The following is a 19,426-nucleotide window of genomic DNA, read 5'->3' on the forward strand; positions in this document are numbered from 1 at the left end:
CTGTTGCACCCCTTAAACCTCATCTAAGTCATCTAAACAGAGCTTAAGCGGTGTGGCACTTGTGCTGGCCCTGTATGCAGGGATGAATTTCACTGCAGGCAAAGAGAGGCATGACACACCACTTCAAGCTGCAGTCTTGTCAGTTCTCATAAGCAGGTTCAGTACCTGAGAGACCTGAAAACCAAAGTGATGCAGGAAGTGGTGCTGATTCAGTAGTTGTGCTCTCCTTTCAGCACTAATCCAATTTCCCACTATGGTGCTAGGGAGCACTGAGCTGCCAGAGGTACTGTCGAGATCCTGAATGCATGTGGGTCCATCTATTCTCACAATATATTTGTAAGATTAAGGGATGTCCTACGTCCTGGCTAAATTCCAATTAGGTGATTGCATTCTGCCTTCCTAAACATTTCCTTTATGATGATGTTGTTCTTTTTCTCTTCTATTCTGTTTTGCACTGATGTGATGAGACGTTATATAGTTGCAATATTCCACTCCAGAAGGGGAGGTAAAATGATTCCTACTGTATATACATGGGTGGCCAGAGTTTTGAGATCCTAGCCCCCACAATCTAGGGCAAGCTTTCTAAAGGACTCAACACCCATTAGTTCCCATTATGCCCCTCTGGGTGCTGAGCCCTTCTGAAAATTCTGTCCATGAGCTCAGTTTTGTCAGGTATTTGGCACTTTCAGTGAAATGCCAAGAGCTCAGGACATTCTGCACCTTAAATCTGTAAAACACTTTGGATGAAAGGCACCAGGGACCAAATGGTCACAGGCACATCAGTCCAGCCTCTAGGACATGCATGTTTTTACAAGCACAATTGTTGTGTGCTATCTCTGGCACACACAAGTGATACAACTTACACATCCAGACCTATTTCACTTGCAAGTAGGTTTTGTAGTGTATTTGTGGGGGGTTTAAGAAAAAAGTTTGAACTGAATGAGAAGCATATAAGCTGGTCAAGGTGTTAACTTTTGGTTTTGCCAGTGGGTGCCCACACCGGCTCCGCCCCCTCCCCCAAGGCCCCGCCCCCACTCTGCCCCACTCTGCCCCTCCCCCAAGGCCCCACCCCCACTCCATCTCTCCCCGCCCCTGCTCCGCCCCCTCCCCTGAGACCCTGTACCCTGAGCACCTCCCGCCCATCGCTCATCCTTTGTGCCTCCTCCTGCCTTAAGGGCAGTGAATGGGGGAGGGGGCAGAGAGAAGCAGGGCAGCTCTGCTCAACAGCTGATTGGTGGCATAGCCGCCGAAGAGCTGATGGGGGCGCAGGGCCAGCCACTGAACAGCTGACTGGCGGCCAGCCCCAGGGCCACCAGAGCAGCAACCCTGGCCAGCCCCGTGGGTGCTAAGCACCCCCTATTTTTTCTCCGTGGGTGCCTTGAGCCCGAGCACCCACGGAGTTCGCGCCTGTGACCTGGTGTAAATAGTCAGCCCTCAGTGGCACTCTGACCACTTACACTAGCTGAGGATCTGCTCCTAAATGTTTCACTCAGACACAGCATCCTTCAGTTCTGTAGTCTCCAAAAAAAGAAAAACCCAAGCAATTTTCTGAAAGGGCTGAGGAGGTGGCTGTAGTGGGGGGTTTTCTGGATTTTTTAAATCCTGAAATGGTGGTATATAAAACCACATAAACTTGTACATGGAAGAAAATACACCTTATTGCTTCTATACTTGAAACATGGACTCACTCAACACTTTTCAGACCCTGAGATTTAGAACTACAGGGATTTAATTTATGAATTGTGTGTGTAAACATGTCAGATCATAAATATATTAAGTGGAAGTGTCTGATGAGCCGTCTCAGTCCCTTATGTAGAAAGGAGCCATATTTACAGTGTCACTGTACAGCTAGCATCTGAGACTCAGGAGAGTCCGGGACTGAGATAACAAGGAAATTGATGTCTACTTCCCCATAATGAATAAAAGGGCCTTTGTTCAGGGACAGGGTTCTGGGCACTAGTAGCATTGTGTGAGGGAGATTTTATTTCAGTTTCCTGCAAATAAGCGATGAAAAGAATGTTGTAACCCTGTAGGGTCCTCCCAACCCTTAGAAATCGAAAGAGATTAATCATAGGTAACGTTTACTATTAAGTGGACCAGAAAGGTCTGTTTATTACATAGGTATGTGACTTCCAATTTCAGATTAATAATGGGTGAAACCCCTAAGAGTGCCTAAGAATGTGCAACTCCCATTGAAATCCATCGAACCGCAGCTATGACCCACTCCACCTCTTCCCCCAAGGCCCCACCCTCGCCCTGCCTCTGCCCTCGCTCCTCCCCTCCCCACCCTGCCTCTTCCCGCCCAGTTCTGCCCAATCCCCAGAGTGTGCCAGAGAAAGGAATTACATAATCCAATGGAACGGAAACGATTCCGTTGTTGCAGTCAATCCACTCCCTCGAAAGGTGGTAGCTAGGGCGACGGAAGAGTTTTTCATCTACACCTACAGTGGGAGTTAGACTGGCCTAACTACATTGCACAGGGTGTGAGGGAGGGGGAGGCGCTGATCCGTGAGGCCTGCTGGTGGGCGGGAGGCGCTGGAGGGGGTGGAGGGAAGCTGATGGGGGGGCTGCCGGTGGGTGCTCAGCACCCACCAGTTTTTCCCCCGTGGGTGCTCCAGCCCCGGAGCACCCACGGAGTTGGCACCTATGGAAAATGCCATTAAATGATGATTTATGTCATGTTAATTTTCCTTCAATTAACTCTGACATGGCTCCACCTATGTGTGTTTTAATAAGCTCTCTCGACCATTAATGTTGATTTTCAATAATCTTGGAGCACTGGGGAAGTTCCAGATGACTGGTAGAAAGCTAACATGCCAATATTTAAAAAGGATAAATGAGACAACCTGGGTAACTATAAGCCTGTCATCCTGACGTCGGTCCTGGGAAGTATAATGGGATGGCTGCTACAGGACTCAATTAATAAAGAAGTATAGGAGGGTAATATAATTATTGGCAATCAGCATGGGTGCATGGAAAACAGATTGTCTAACTTGATTTTTTATGAGTTTACAAATTTGATTGATAAAGAGAATAGTGTTGCAGTAATCAACTTAGACTTTTGTAAGGCATTTGTCTTAGTACTGCCAACGCTTTAAGAAACTAGAATGATACAAAATCAACACGGCACACATAGGTGCTGACTTCCTCTATTTCCCATGAGTGCTTGACCCCCCCACCCCGTCCCACCTCTTCCCCACAACCATTCCAACCCCTTCCCCAAATCTCCGCCCCTGCCCCGCCTCCTCCCCTGAGCGCGCCATGTTCCCACTTCTTCTGCCCCCCGAGTGTGCTAACGCTGCCAAACAGCTCTTTAGTGGTGGCCGGGTGGGAAATGCTGGGAGGTAGGCGGAGGAGGGGGGACACGGCATGCTCAGGGGAGGAGGAGGTGGGCAGGGGGTGAGGGGAACTTGGCTCCCAGTGCATGGAGAGCACCCAGTAATTTTTCCCGTGGGTGCTCCAGCCCCGGAGCACCCACGGAGTCGGCGCCTATGATGGCACACATTAAATGGAGAACCCTCACTGAGCAGGTATGTTTCTAGTGGGATCCACAGGGTTCAGTTCTTGGCCCTGTGCTATTTTACATTTTTATCAATGACCTGGAAGAAAAAATAAAATCATCACTGATAAAGTTGACACAAAAATTGGGGGAGTTGTAAATAATGAAGTTCAGAGGAGCCCCAAGAATGATTAAAGTATTGGAAAACATGGTTTATAGCGAAATATTCAGGAACTCAATCTATTTAGTTTGTCACAGAGCATGTTAAGGAACACCTCGGTCAGTCTCGCAGTACCTACATGATGAACAAATAGTTGATGATGGGCTCTTCAGTCTAGCAGAGAAAGGAATTACAAAATCCAATGGAACGGAAATGATTGTGTTGTTGCAGTCAATCCACTCCCTCGAGAGGTGGTAGCTAGGGTGACGGAAGAGTTCTTCATCTGCACCTACAGTGGGAGTTAGACTACCCTAACTACATTGCACAGGGTGTGAAATTTTTCACATCACTGAGTGAGGAAGGTAGGTCGACCTAAGTTTTAAATGTAGATCAGGCCTTTGAGGGAGATCTTAGAGGCATATGTCTCCCCTTGTTATTCAGAGTGCCGTGCAGCTTAGCACTTCTTCCTCAGGGCTGTACCAAAAGATACAATTTGCTCAGAGTTTTAGTTTTCTATCCACCTGTTGGCCAATATATGCTGGCTAGCATATCTATCTATCTATTTATCTATCTATCTCATATTAATAATATGTACTAGCACCAGCATTTATACATTACTATGCATTAAGCATCAATATTATAGCAGTTATATAGCCTAAGTTGGACTAAATCTTTACTATAATATATTCACTTATGCTAATTATCCCATAACAGCTTGGATTTGTTGATGTAACCTTTGGCTTAAGTAGATAGGGAAACTGTCAGGATCAAGACATATGAATGTTCTACAAACTTGGTACAAACTAAGGAAGTGCCTTCACGCTCTTGGTACTAGGAATGCATGTGTCATGAACAAAGAGATAAGAAGTACACTACAGTAGCAGAAAAACAAGGTAGAAAACTGATTGGTCAAATCTAGCACCAGATGACATACACAGTACCTTTTACTTATAAACAGGAAGGGCATAAAAAGATGGCTGTAAGGGTGTAATATTGGGAGCATGCTTTCTGTGCAAGGTAAATATAACAACACTGCAAACAAGATGGATTCCCAGAAACCGGTATTGTATTGAATCTTTTTCCTGTGCTGTATCATTATTATCTTAGAGCAATAAACCTGACTGATATTGGTTATTTGGTCTCTTAAATATATTGCATAACAAACCAAAATGTGGTCAAGCACTTGACTATACAATTTATCAACCCACCAAACACAGAAGAAGGAGGTTTCTACTTCTGTCTTTCCATATCTTGGAATGTTTTATGCAGATGTCCAACTGCTCTGTCCCTGCCAATGACAGGTGGTTCATAATCAAAATCCATATGGTTTGTGATCCAGTCCTGGACTTTACACAGACTAAGAATAAAACGTCTGATCAAATTTATTCTCCTCTGCTGTGCTGGAAGTGCAGCCACTAATGGACTTTAGATCTAGTTATTTATTAATTTTTTTAACCACTCCATTAATAGAATGCAATCTTGAATGTCTTTGGCACTCCTCCCAACTGTCAGGAAGTCCTACTTGTGATGCAATATGAGAACTTTTTAGTAATGTTTGTAGTTTTTATCCCCGTAACAGACATGTATATATCCTTTGTCTCCTGCTGAGAGCAGAAACCAGGGGTTAGAGGTAGGCTCGTTATTTGTAATTGTGTTTACTTAATGTGGAAAAACTAATAAACAACATTTAAAAAGGAGATTGCTTAAGACATGAAGTCAATGATGAAGGAAGGAATAACCAGTGTGAGAGAAAAGAGCTCTGTCTGAGGCTTCAGGGATTCAGACTGTGCAGCCCACAAGGTGGGAGGAAGAGAACTACAGATTGCTGCTTCTGCCAGAGCTCAGATCCTGGTTCCACCAGGACCAGATCTCCTTTGAAGAGGGAGTGTAAGCTGTTTCACTGATCTAGCTGTGCGTCTTATGATGATGCAATGCAGCAGTCTGTCAGGTCTTTTTTGGAGGATGTGAGCAGTGAATTAGCAGCCCTGCACAACAGGACTGACAGGAAGACCATGCTGCTCTCCTTCCCACCAAGAGGCACTATAGGAAGCTGTGGCTGAACCATCCAGACTCAATTTAGCTCCCTCTTTCCAGTCAAGACCTTTCAATGGCCATAGGTGCAGGTGCTAAAGCTGTCTGGCCCACTTGAGGGCTTTGCTGCCCTCTTCAAGTCCTTCAGGAAGCCACAGGAGGAGGGAAGGGCAAGTAGCAACAATCCCCCCAGAGAAGTCCTGAAGGAGAGGAAGATGCCTATGGTTTGCATCTGTGCCTAGCCCCACTACTGTGAGGGGTGTGTCGGTTGCAAGCATCTGTCAAGGCATCTCGAGCTCCTTGGGTTGCTTTGGCCTTGCTCCAATCACCATGATGATCCATGTCCCCCTCCCAGGCCAAGTCCCTCACAGTAACGCATTGGGAATCTGTGAGCATGAGAGGCAGTCCCTGCAACCCCCTATTTAGAATCCTACAATTATAGGACTGGAAGAGACCTCAGCAGGTCATCTAATCCAGTCCCTTGTACTCATGGCAGGACTAAGTATTCTAGCCCATCCCTGACAGGTGTTTGTCTAACCTGCACTTAAAAATCTCCAGTGATGGAGATTCCACAGCTTCCCTAGGCAATTTATCGCCATGCTTAACCACCCTGAAAGTTAGGAAATTCTTCCTCGTTTCAAGTCTCCCTTGCTGCAATTTAAGCCTATTGCTTCTTGTCCTATCCTCAGAGATTAAGGAGAACAATTGTTCTCCCTCCTCCTTGTAACAACCTTTTATGTACTTTAAAACTGTTATAATGTCTCCTCTCAGCCTTCTCTTCTCCAGACTAAAATAAACCCAATTGTTTCAATTTTCCCTCACAGGTCATGTTTTCTAGATCTTTAATTATTTTTGTTGCTCTTCTCTGGACTTTCTCCAATTTGTCCACCTCTTTCCTGAAATGGGGCACTCAGAACTGGACACAATACTCCAGATGAGGCTTAATCTGAGTGAAGTAGAGTGGAAGAATTACTTCTTGTGTCTTGCTTACAACACTCCTGCTAATACATCCCGGAATGATGTTTTATTTTTTTTAATTACACTGTTGACTCATATTTAATTTGTGATCCACTATAACCCCCAGATCCCTTTCCACAGTACTCCTTCCGAGGCAGTCATTTCCCATTTTGTATGTATGAAATTGGTTGTTCCTTCCTAAATGGAGTACTTTGGATTTGTCCTTATTGAATTTCATTCTGTTGACTTCAGACCATTTATCTAGTTTGTCCAGATCATTTTGAATTTTAATCTTATCCTCCAAAGCACTTGGAACCCATCCCAGCTTGGTACTGTCCACAAACTTTATCAGTGAATCTCTATGCCATTATCTAAATCATTAATGAAGACTTTGAACAGAACTGGACCCAGAACTGATCCCTGCAGGACCCCACTCAATATGCCCTTCCATCTTGACTGTGAACCACTGATAACTACTCTCTGGGAATGGTTTTAAATTGGTTCTGCACCCACCTTATAGTAGCTCCATCTAGGTTGTATTTCCCTAGTTTGTTTATGAGAAGGTCATGCGAGACAGTATTAAAAGCCTTACTAAAGTCAAGATATACCAGGTCTACCACTTCCTCCCATCCACAAGGCTTGTTACCCTGTCAAAAGAAAGCCATTAGATTGGAAGTTGGTGGGTCTGCTGGGCGGCACAATCCATCCCCCATTTGGAGACTGAGGCTTCTTTCTCTGGGGTGCCTTTCACCCCCCTCTTTCTCCCTTCTGCACTCCCCAGGAATGAATGTTAGCAGCAGCCTCCCCTCCTGCTCTTTCTTTCTGGGGATTATGTGAGCCACATGCCTCCTTCTCTTAGGGTATCTTCCTTAGAAGCAGTGGTGCAACCAGATCAAAACTAGCTGGGAAGGAGGAGACCAGAAATGAAAGTGAATGAGTCCTGAAGCCTCAGTGAGTGGGATATAAACAGGATAGGAAAATATTAAGAGGGGACGTGTCCCTCCTCTTTTCCTCCCTACGTTCTTGCATCTGTACCTAGATACTTTGTCACGGGCCTATTTTCTGCATCAGCTTTTGTCCTTTTCCCCATCAACTTTCCTGTCTTCCCTTTTCTGGCTGGCAGTGAAACATTCCTCTCCACCTCCCTTCACACATTTGAAAGCTCTTGCAGGAAAACCTCCTAACTTGCTTGAGGGCTCTGTCTCCTGGAGAGAGATGGATTTCTCCCTCCTAGCTGTCTCTTGTTCTGAAGGCAGCTCTCCCTCTGATTGCCAGAAGGGATTACTTACTGTCTGTGGTCTCAGCCCCTTTCCATTTACTAAGTGCCAAAGTTGCTTCCTGCTGCTGCTGGAACTTGTGGTTGCTGTCCGTCTTGTTAGTCTCTATAGTCATGTGATGTTGCGCTGTGGTCACCATTCTGAGGAGCGCCAGCTGCTGTTTCCCCAGTCCCCAAGAGCACTGCACAATGGTTCTGACAGAGTGGCTCTGGATCCCTGTGTGCCTGGCTTTCATTTCATCAAGAAGCAGAGAAGCCCTCAGAAGCTGAGCACCAGAATCCTTGGACCCTGACATTCTTCTATAGGGTAAGTACTTTCTCTGTTCTCAGAAAAGTGGAGCTTTACTCTGGGACCCACCAGGGCATTATATTGCAGGTTCTTTCTTCCCAGGATATGGAAGATATCCCTTCTTCCGTAGGGTATGACTAACACGGCAAGTAAACACCCAGCTGGCCATGTCAGCTGACTTGTGCTTCCAGGGCTCGTGCTGCAGGGCTGTAAAATTACTGTGTAGACATTTGGGCTCAGGCTGGAACCTGAGCTCTGGACCCTGTGATGCGGGAGGATCGCAGAACCCAGGCTCCAGCCTGAGCATGAACATCTACACAGCAATTCTTAGTCCCGGCAGCAATTCTTAGCCCTGACCCAGTTGTGCCACGGCCATGCTGCAGGTCTTTTATTCCAGTGTAGATGTTCCTTTGGAGGGCTGTGGTTTTGGATGGGCAAACATTTACCTTCCCAGGAACCTATCCTTGCAAAAAAGCCCATTGCCAACTGTGTCCACATATCTATTCAGGGGACACCATCATAGGGCCTAATCACATCAGCCACACCATCAGAGGCTTGTTCACCTGCACATCTACCAATATGATATATGCCATCATGTGCCAGCAATGCTCCTCTGCCATGTACATTGGTCAAACTGGACAGTCTCTACGTAAAAGAATAAATGGACACAAATCAGACGTCAAGAATTATAACATTCAAAAACCAGTCAGAGAAGACTTCAGTCTCTCTGGTCACTCGATTACAGACCTAAAAGTGGCAATTCTTCAACAAAAAAACTTCAAAAACAGACTCCAACGAGAGACTGCTGAATTGGAATTAATTTGCAAACTGGATACAATTAACTTAGGCTTGAATAGAGACTGGGAATGGATGAGTCATTACACAAAGTAAAATTATTTCCCCATGTTTATTCCCTCCCCCACCCCCCACTGTTCCTCAGACGTTCTTGTCAACTGCTGGAAATGGCCCACCTTAATTATCACTACAAAAGGTTTTCTTCCCCCCTCGCCCCCTGCTCTCCTGCTGGTAATAGCTCATCTTAAGTGATCACTCTCCTTACAGTGTGTATGGTAACACCCATTGTTTCATGTTCTCTATATATATAAATCTCCCCATTGTATTTTCCACCGAGTGCATCAAATGAAGTGAGCTGTGGCTCACGAAAGCTTATGCTCAAATAAATTTGTTAGTCTCTAAGGTGCCACAAGTACTCCTTTTCTATTTAACTTGTAGGTTATAGATACCTACTAACCTCAGCCTTCCTGGTTAAAAGGCCGGTAGTGCACTGGCCTATCTCTGCAAGGCTCAGCTGTTAAATTGGCGAGCTGTACACTGCTGTTACCTCCCCTATTGCAGCCATCTGCAGGTTTCTTGTTTCATCCTAGTTTTCCTGTATGGGCTGCTGAGACTAATGTACCCTTGGCAAGCAGGGAGTGAATTTGGGGACAGGGCTGCCTCAGTAATTCCCAAGCCAATCTGTTCCTTTGCCTTTACATGGAGCCTCTTCACCATGGACACTGTGCTATCTCCACCTATCCAAAGAAACCCCTGCAGACTCTTTTAGGTAGGCTCTTCCCTTGCTATTATTATGTTGTGATAACTGGGCCTACAAATTTACCCTAATTGTCAGCTCAACTGTAAAAAGAATGTGAAAGTTCATAAGATGTCACAGTAACTAAATGCTGTTGGGAAAAGGTACAAAAGGGAGACAAACTGAATTTGTCTAAACACAAAGGCCTCCTGATTACGGTGACCAGATGTCCCGATTTTATGGGGACAGTCCCGATTTTTAGATCTTTTCCTTATATAGGCTCCTATTACCCCCCACCCCCGGCCTGATTTTTCACACTTGCTGCCTGGTCACCCTACTTCTCATATAACTCAAGGACTATGTTAAACTCATGCTTGGTAAGGACAGAAGATGTGGAATTGGAACTTATTGAATGAAAATTGGTGTACTGGATATTAGATTTAACTGATGGACAAAATAATGAGGGGATGGGCTAATCCACCCAGCACTCCCTTTTGGGTGCTTAAAGAAAGAAACTTTGGGGGGAAAATGGTAAAAACAGACAGAGGCTACTGGAGTGAGCTTCACCATCATAGCTGCAACCCTCACGTTTCCTGGGACCCTGGACCTTCTTTGTCTTAATCCTGAGCGATGTCCTGACCAGATCAGGCCAGAGAGAGGGACCCAGAAGACATTACCACCCCTACCGGTTTCAGCTGAATCCCAAACACCAGCTAAGATGAAATGGGATTGGACTTTAACAACAGCACCAATGACAGCTCCAGCTCATCCCAGCTAACTTCTTTTTTTGTCCAAAAGGACAGTTCTTGCCATCTTTGATACCATCTAAAAGACTGTCAGACAAGGGGTCATTTCCTTTTAAAACCTCTCTCCAACTAAAGGGCAAGAGAAAAGGAATGTTTTTAAAATGAAATCCTTACTTCATACTTTACATTTCAAATGCGTTAATTGTTTCCCCTTCTTTTCTGTATCTTTAATAAAAAGTTAAAAGGATTTTCAATGGTGCGTTTGCCACGGTACTAAGCAGGCTGAGGTCTCTGTATACCAAAACCTGGACCTTGTTTAACACTGTTCAGTGTTGGACAGTGACTGGATTATGTTAACATCTTTGGTCTATTCATTCCATTTAAATTAACATAGCAGGCCCCTCTTTCAGCTGACTTCCTATCAGGCACCAATCCTCCTCCTGTCCTGCAGCAGATTGCCATCCAGAGAGTTTAAGAAGGGTCTAAACCTCAGTTCTGGCCTGGTCTGGTAAGGATATCTCCTCCTCATGACAAATATCAAGCTCTCTTTCCAGCAGTCGGAGGAACTTTTTTTACTGACATCCCCCAACTCTCTGTGGATGATCTTTAAGCTCACTTGCCTGTCACTAGTCAAGAAGTTAACTGGCAGTATTACATGTCTTCCAGCTCCTCAAGCAAGAATGACAGAAGAGTTTCCCTCTCTGGATATCTCTCAGATAACCCTTCTGACAGGACAAGAACTCTTTCCTCCTGCTTCAGGGACCTTTCCACTGTTTACTGCAAGCACTTATGTAATGCCAGTATTTGAACAAGAGGCTCCTACAAAAAATGACTGTGTTAGCATATAACAAACCTGGTGTTCCCCAGGGTGTGTGGTCACCGGGAGCAGAGAAAGAGGCTGGGAGTTTATATATGTTTTCTCATCTTAAATACAATATCTTCTCATAACCATTACCAAGGAAGAAGCCAATTGGCAAAGAAAGTTCCATTAAGTGCACTTGCTGGAAATGTTTATATGTCGTTCCTGAGAAACACATCAAATGTATTTATTGCACGGTGTTCAACTTACACAACTTGAACTTGTATGTGTGTGTGCAGGCACATGTATATCTAGATTTTATATATCCTCTCCGGGAAATGTATTTGAAATATCCAATGGCTACAGGACTATACCAAGAAGCATAACTTAACCTTTGCCAAAATATATCCAGGCTCATCTGCCTGAAGACTAGACAGCACCTTCTATAGCTTTTTAAGGCCATAAGGGATTCATAGATTTCGGTGTCAGAAGGGACCAACAGTTCAGTCTGACCGCCTGCATAACACAGATGATAGGATTTTACCCAGTTACCCCTGTGTTGAGCACAATAATTCGTGTTTGACTAAAGCACAGATTCCAGAAAGGCATCCAGACTTGATATAAAAACATTAAGGGATGGAGGATCCACCAAAGCTTGTCCAAAGGTTTACCATCTGCACTGTTAAAAATGTGTGCCTTATTTTTAATTTGAATGTCTGCATTCGACTTCCATCCATTAATCTTGTACTGCCTTTCTCTACTAGATTGAAGTGCACTTTTTAGTGCCTGGTATTTTCTTCCCATCAGGGGCCTTATTCACCAATCATTATGTGACCATTTAGTCTGACATGCATAACGCAGGCTCCTAGAATTTCACCCAGTGATTCTTACGTCGCTGTGGCTGAAGTAGTGCAGCACTCTTAGAAGGACATCCAGTCTTACAGATAGACTCAGGATGATTAAGAATTTACCACATCCCTCGCTAATCTGTTCTAGTGTCCTCACCTTTAAAAACTGCACCTTATCTTGAATAGAGAGGGTTGAGGCTTTGGTGGTTAATCTAACAGAACAAGTAAACACCAAGATTGTGTAAATGTGCAAAGTATTCCTCAACAGAGTCAACTAATGATATCTCTGACTTCAATTGCTGGGAAACATTGAACATCTACATGCTCCTAGTCAATGATCTCTTCCGAACTTGTAGTCTACACACCACTCACCAGTCTATACAGAGCACAGTGTGTGTTTCTGTTTAAATAGACAGACAGCTATTAAAATGAAAACGAAAACCAGCGAATCTAAAAGCATAAACATAAAAATTACCTGTTTTCCAATGTTTGTTTCATTGACAGACCACTATCTCCTGTGATTTTGATAGATTCCAAGGCCAGAAGAGATCACTGTGATCATCTAGTCTGACCTCCTGTATAGCACAGACCATAGAACTTCCCCAAAATAATTCCCACAGCAGATGTTAGAAAAACGCCAATCTTGATTTATTTCAGAGTAGCAGCCGTGTTAGTCTGTATTCGCAAAAAGAAAAGGAGTACTTGTGGCACCTTAGAGACTAACAAATTTATTTGAGCATAAGTTTCGTGAGCTACAGCTCACTTCTTGTCAGCGGTGGAGACTCCACTACGACCCTTGATAAGTGGTTTTGGTGGTTAATTACCCTCACTGTTAAAAATATACTCCTTATATCCAGTCTGAATTTGTCTAGCTTCAACTTCCAGCCATTGGATCATGTTATGTCTTTCCCTGCTAGATTGTAGAGCCCATTCTTAAATATTTGTTTCCATGTACATATTTATAGAATGTAATCAACTCACCCCTTATACTTCTCTTTGCTAAACTAAATAGATTGAGCTCCTTGAGTCTATCACTATAAAGCATGCTTTCTAATCCTTTAATTATTCTCATGGCTTTTCTCTGAACCCTCTCCCATTTATCAACCCCCTTCTTGAATTGTAGGCACCAAGAGTGGACAGAGGATTCCAGCAGTGGTCACACCAGTGCCAAACACAGAGGTAAAATAACCTCTCTGCTCCAATTTGGATTTCTCTGTTTATGCATCCCAGGGTCGCATTAGCTCTTTTGGCCACAGTGTCACATTGGGAGCTCATGATCAGCTGATTATCCATCATGCCCCCAAATCTTTTTCAATCAATGCTTTCTGGGATAAAGTCCCCCATTCTGTCAGTAGGGCTTATATTCTTTGTTACTAGATGTATATATTTTTATTTAGCCATATTAAAACACACAGTGTTTGCTGGCTTCCAGTTTACCAAATGCTCCAGATCGCTCTGAATCAGTGACTTGTCCTCTTCATTATATACCACACCCACAAATTTTGTTCTGCAAACATCTGCAAACTTTACCAGTGATGATTTTATGCTTTCTTCCAGGTCACTGATAAAAATATTAAGTATTGATTAATTAAAAATATTAATATTGAGTAGAGCCAAGAACAGATCTCTGCAGGATCCTTTTGGAAACACACCCCTCTTGATGGTGATTCCCTGTTTACAATTACATTTTGAGACCTATCAGTCAGCCAGTTTTTAATCCATTTAATGTGTGCTGTGTTAACTTCATATCGTTCTACTTTTTGTATCAAAATATTGAGTGGTACCAAGTCAAAAGCCCTACAAAAGTCTAAGTATATTACATCAACACTGTTACCTTTATCAACCAAACTTGTAATCTCATAACAAAGTTAAGTTAGTGTTACAGGAATTAATTTGCAAACTGGATACAATTAATTTAGGCTTGAATAGAGACTGGGAATGGATGAGTCATTACACAAAGTAAAACTATTTCACCATGTTATTTCTCCCCCCCCCCCCCACCCCCCACTGTTCCTCAGATATTCTTGTTAACTGCTGGAAATAGCCTACCTTGCTTGTCACCATGAAAGGTTTTCCTCCTTCCCCCCCTCCCCCCCGCTGCTGGTGATGGCTTATCTTAAGTGATCACTCTCCTTACAGTGTGTATGATAAACCCATTGTTTCATGTTCTCTGTGTGTGTATATCAATCTCCCCTCTGTTTTTTCCACCAAATGCATCCGATGAAGTGAGCCGTAGCTCACGAAAGCTTATGCTCTATTAAATTTGGTAGTCTCTAAGGTGCCACAAGTACTCCTTTTCTTTTTACAGGATCTATTTTCCATAAACCCAGGCTGATTGGCATTAAGTAGATTACCTTTCTTTATTTCTTATTTAATTCTTTATTAATTGAAGCCCATATCTGCCTGCAATGGGATGTAGAAACCCCACACTGGGCTTCATAGGGTTAAAGGACAATACTGGGCCCAGTTAGCCCTGCCCCTTCAGACCTGCAGAGCTAGATCCAAATGGAGAAGAAGTTGAAAGGGGAGCCACACAGCTCAGATGGGAGAAGGCTGGGGAGGAAGAAAGGCCTCTCCTGAGGGTCCTGGAGAAAAGCACCAGAGAAGCCTCCATGAGAGGAATAAGACTGTATGCTGAGCCCAGCTGGGGCTGAAGGTTAGTTATCTTTTCTTTTTACCTTATATTGGACTTGGCACTGGGGGAGAGAAGCAGATGGTAGGAAGTGACCCAGGGAGGGTCACTCAGAAGGCAGACACTGTTGATCCCTTTAGGGCCCTGGGTCAGAGCCTGGTGGAGGGCGGTACCTGGGCTCCTCTACAGTTGCCCCTGCTGCAGAAGGGGAATAAGCCTCAAGCCCACCTCACTCTCTCTCTGGTAAGAAGAGGGACTGGACTGAAAGACCTTTCTGCCGGGAGGTGGCCCTAGTGTGCTACCCACTAGGCCACGTAGCCCACCAAGGACTCTATTACACAACCACTCTATTATCTTGCTAGTCTATAATTACCTGGATCATCCAGTTTACTCTTTCTGAAAACTGGCATAACATTAGCTTTCTTCCAGTCTTCTGGAACTTCCCCAGTGCTGCAAGACTTATTGAAAATCAACATTAATGGTCCAACAAGCACCTCAGCCAGCTCTTTTAAAACTCTTGGATGCAAGTTATCTGGATCAGCTGATTTAAAAATGTCTAATTTTAGTAGCTTCTGTTTATCATACTCCAGAGATAAGAGTGGAATGAAGAGAGTATTAGCATCACCATATGATGAGACCATATCATCTGTTTTTTCCCCAAATATAGAACAAAAATATTTATTGAACACTTCTGCCTTTTCTGCATTATTATTGATAATTCTAGCATTTCCATTTAGTAATGAACTAATACCATTGTCAGGATTCTTTTTATTCTTAATATATTTTAAAAACTTCTTCTTGTCCTTAACTCTGCTGGCCATAGAGTTCTCCTTGTGTCCTTTGACTTCCCTTATCAATTTTCTACAATTCCTAACTTCTGATTTATATTCATTATTATCCACTTTCCCTTTCTTCCATAGTTTTTTTTTATAGGTGTCTTCATCTTCCCTCTAAACCACATTTTTTTTTTAACCAGCCTTCTTCCTCAGTTGTGGTATTGTGGCTTTTTGGGAATCTAGTAAAGTATTCTTAAATGATTCCCAATTACTATTCACATTTTTTTAAATTAAATTCCACCTCCCAGCAGATTTGAATTCATAATTTTTTTCAGCTTTGTGAAATTGCCCCTATGAAAGCATCAAGTATGTACATTACTGGTCTGGAGTTTATTCTGTTTGCATGTTATAAATGGGATCAAGCCATGATGAGTTGTACTTAAACTACCATTAATTTTAGTTCTGTGATGAGTTCCTCTTTATCCTGTGTTGGCTGCAACACTTTTTGCGTTCGGAAATTGTCATCCACAATGTTTAGAAATTCCAAGGATATTTTAATACTGGCATCATGAGACTTCCAGCATATGTCAATCAAAATTGAAGTCTCACAGGATCACGCAGCTTTTTTCTCTACACATTATAGAGAGGTACATAAAGAGGCAGTCATCCTGTTCCTAGTGCAGGAGTGGGCAAACTATGGCCTGCGGGCCGAATCCGGTCCGCTAGCCATTTTAATCCAGCCCTTGAGGTCCCGCTGGGGAGTGGGGTCTGGAGCTTGCCCCACTCCGGCGCTCCAGCAGGGGAGCAGGGTCGGGGGCTGCTCCATGTGGCTCCCAGAAGCAGGGGCATGGCCCCGCTCCAGCTCCTACATGTAGGGGCAGCTAGGGGGCTAAGCTCTGCACACTGCCCCTGCCCCAAGTGCCGCCCCCACAGCTCCCATTGGCTGTAGCTCACGAAAGCTTATGCTCTAATAAATTTGTTAGTCTCTAAGGTGCCACAAGTACTCCTTTTCTTTTTGCGAATACAGACTAACATGGCTGCTACTCTGAAACCTGTAATGCCATTGTTGATATAGAATGCCACTCCCCTTCCCATTTTGGCCCATTTGCTCCTTCCTAAATAGTTATAATCATTGAGTATAACATTCCAATTGTGCGAATCATCTCACCATGTTTGACTAATACCGATTAGATCAAATTTATGCTGATAAATGAGTAATTCCAATTCCTCTTGTTTATTACCCTGTGTGACAGGGTGCTCAGCAGGAATGGCTCAGCCAGCTCTCTGTCACTCCAGCGCCAATTAAAGGAGGTAAATTGGAGCTGGCTGGAGACACCTGTAGCCGATGGACAAAGGGGAAACAGCTGCCAGCCCAATTAGCCTGGGGCTGTATACAGGCCCAGAGGCAGACAAAAAGGGCAGGGGACTCCTGTCCTGTTGGGTCGTTAGCCTAAGGAATCCTCAAGGCTGGAACCACCCCGCCCCCAAGCTGTACCTGGTGAGAAGGTAGTGGGTTGGCACTATGTAAATAAACTGCATTGGTGACTGCTGAGCCAGAAGGTCTTAGAGTGGTTTTTGTAGCAAAGCTGAGGCAGGACAAAGGGGGCCCTGCTACACCCTGTTTCCTCACATTGGCATATGAGCAATTCAAGAATTTCTTCTCTTTGTGGTCCGTGTGAGTGCTTGGACAGGATGTGGTATATCCTTGGAAGCACTACCCACTTCCTTTTTCTGTTCAGTCACTGGAATCCTGGAGTTTTACTCCAGACTCCTAATCTTTAACTACTTTCTGGCCCTGATCTGTGTTCTTGAACAGGGTGTACCTAGAACCTTGATTTTCTTTTTCAGGGTGTTTCCATCTCCAAGAGTTTCCTGGATGGGGTGTGATATATATATATTTTTTAAAATTCTCCTAATCCCCTGGTCTTCAGTGTGAATTGTAGAATATCTTCAGTAAATTCTCCTGCTAGGTCTTTGAAAGGGATAGATATATCCTTGTAACTTCTCATCTTCAGGCTTGGGGATGATTTATGCTCTAACTTTTCCCCTACTGTTCCTAGCTGAGAGGGAACATTAACTCTTCCTTGTGTTACCATGCTGGAATGTGGCCAGAGCCAGCCATAGCAATTTGGAATGGGTCTGCAAACAGAGTTGCCAACCCTCCAGGGCTGTCCTTGGGTCTCCAGGAATTAAAGATTAATCTTTAATTAAAGATTATGTCATGTGATGAAACCTCCAGGAATATGTCCAACCAAAATTGGCAACCTTACTTGCAAAATAATTTTTCACCTTGCTCTCCATATCCTGTGTCCTCACAATGGACTGGATTTAGGATTAGCGGAAAGGTTGCCATGCTGGTTGCATCCTAGCTTGGAAAGAATTCAAATCCACTGTAAATAAACAAAATCTTGCAATGTAGAGTGGTGAAACTTTCACAGAACACTTTAAAAAAATCTCAGAACCTTTCTGAAAGCATCCAAAGTAAACAGCTCACCCAGGAGTCAACCACCATTCCTGAAAAAATAAAGCCACTCTCTTGGGAGTGCAACTAAGAAGTAATCAACTCTTTTAGTAGACCACCACTGATATGGGGACTAAAGTTGTCACTATCAACTCTGCAGGGGGAAATCAAATGGCCCATGGGGACACTTCAATCAAAACTCAATTACATCCATTAAGGACTGAGTATCTCTGAATTAAAGAATTGGAAAAAAGCATATTAATAAAAATGTATTAACACAAACACAGGAACATGCAGAGCTCATGTCTCTTTGACTTCCACTTTTCTAATACCATTGTGAGCAAAACAATAGCACCCTTACCATGCTTGTCTGTATGCCACGATCTGCAATGATTGTAGGGATTTACTTCAGGTTCGTATCATTGCCCTTCAGTAGGTATAACCTACTGGTCACTGTCTGTTCCGTGTCCCTTTTGGGGACCGATCTACGGAGGATGTGAATCTGCTACATCTCATAGCTAAAAAGGCTGGCACTTTTGCTCCAACTTTAGGGACTTCTGCTTTTACTTCTGGAGGTCCCTGATTCAAACCCTAGTGTCAACCCAAGAGGAAAGCAATCACATAGGCATCTCAATTCCCCACTGAGTCTCCCAAAGTCAACAGTCCACCACCATTCTGGCATTTCTGAGGCAGTAGTTGCCATCCTCCTCAGGTCATTGAGAATCACAGCTGGCACAGAGATACCACTAACATCTCCCCTATGGAAAGGGAATATAGCATCCCCATCCAACTCTTCCCAGTATTTGCATCCACAAAGCACTGTCCAAGATTCACTACAGTCCGCAGCGCCCCCAGAGTACTATGATGTATGGTTGTAGAACTTTGGGGTGGCCTGATTGGGAACTAAGTTCCATCCATAGCTCCAGCATACTTCAAAGCCCCCTAGTAGTTCACAAATGCTGAAACCTGGATTGCATAGGTCACTGGCACTTGGTTTTGGAACTATTGAGGTGGGCTGTGTGCAACCACATATAAACCAGGAAACTAGTTGAGCAGTGGTTGCATAGTCCATTCAAAACATTACATTAAAAGAACATTAAAGTTGCAAAGGCAAGGATTCAAAAGTCAGGTTGCCCCTGCAACCTTAATTTAGCCTCCATGCATTATGGCACAGTTGTTAATTACATGATCACATACCATTCCCCCCCCCCACAGGACCCCTGCTTCATTTTTTGAACGGGTTGTTCAATATTTCTTTTTATCCTCCTCACTGAATATCTGGCCCCAGGATGTAGTTAACTCACACCATCCAAAACCCTGCACTGTATACAAAACTACTAATTTCCTGTTGCTCCTTTCTTGCTCTTTACACAACAAATATACTATGAAAGAACCACATGGCACAGTGGGGTCCAAATAAC

Source organism: Dermochelys coriacea, chromosome 1 (assembly GCF_009764565.3).
Source record: "Dermochelys coriacea isolate rDerCor1 chromosome 1, rDerCor1.pri.v4, whole genome shotgun sequence".
Taxonomy (NCBI): Eukaryota; Metazoa; Chordata; order Testudines; family Dermochelyidae; genus Dermochelys; species Dermochelys coriacea.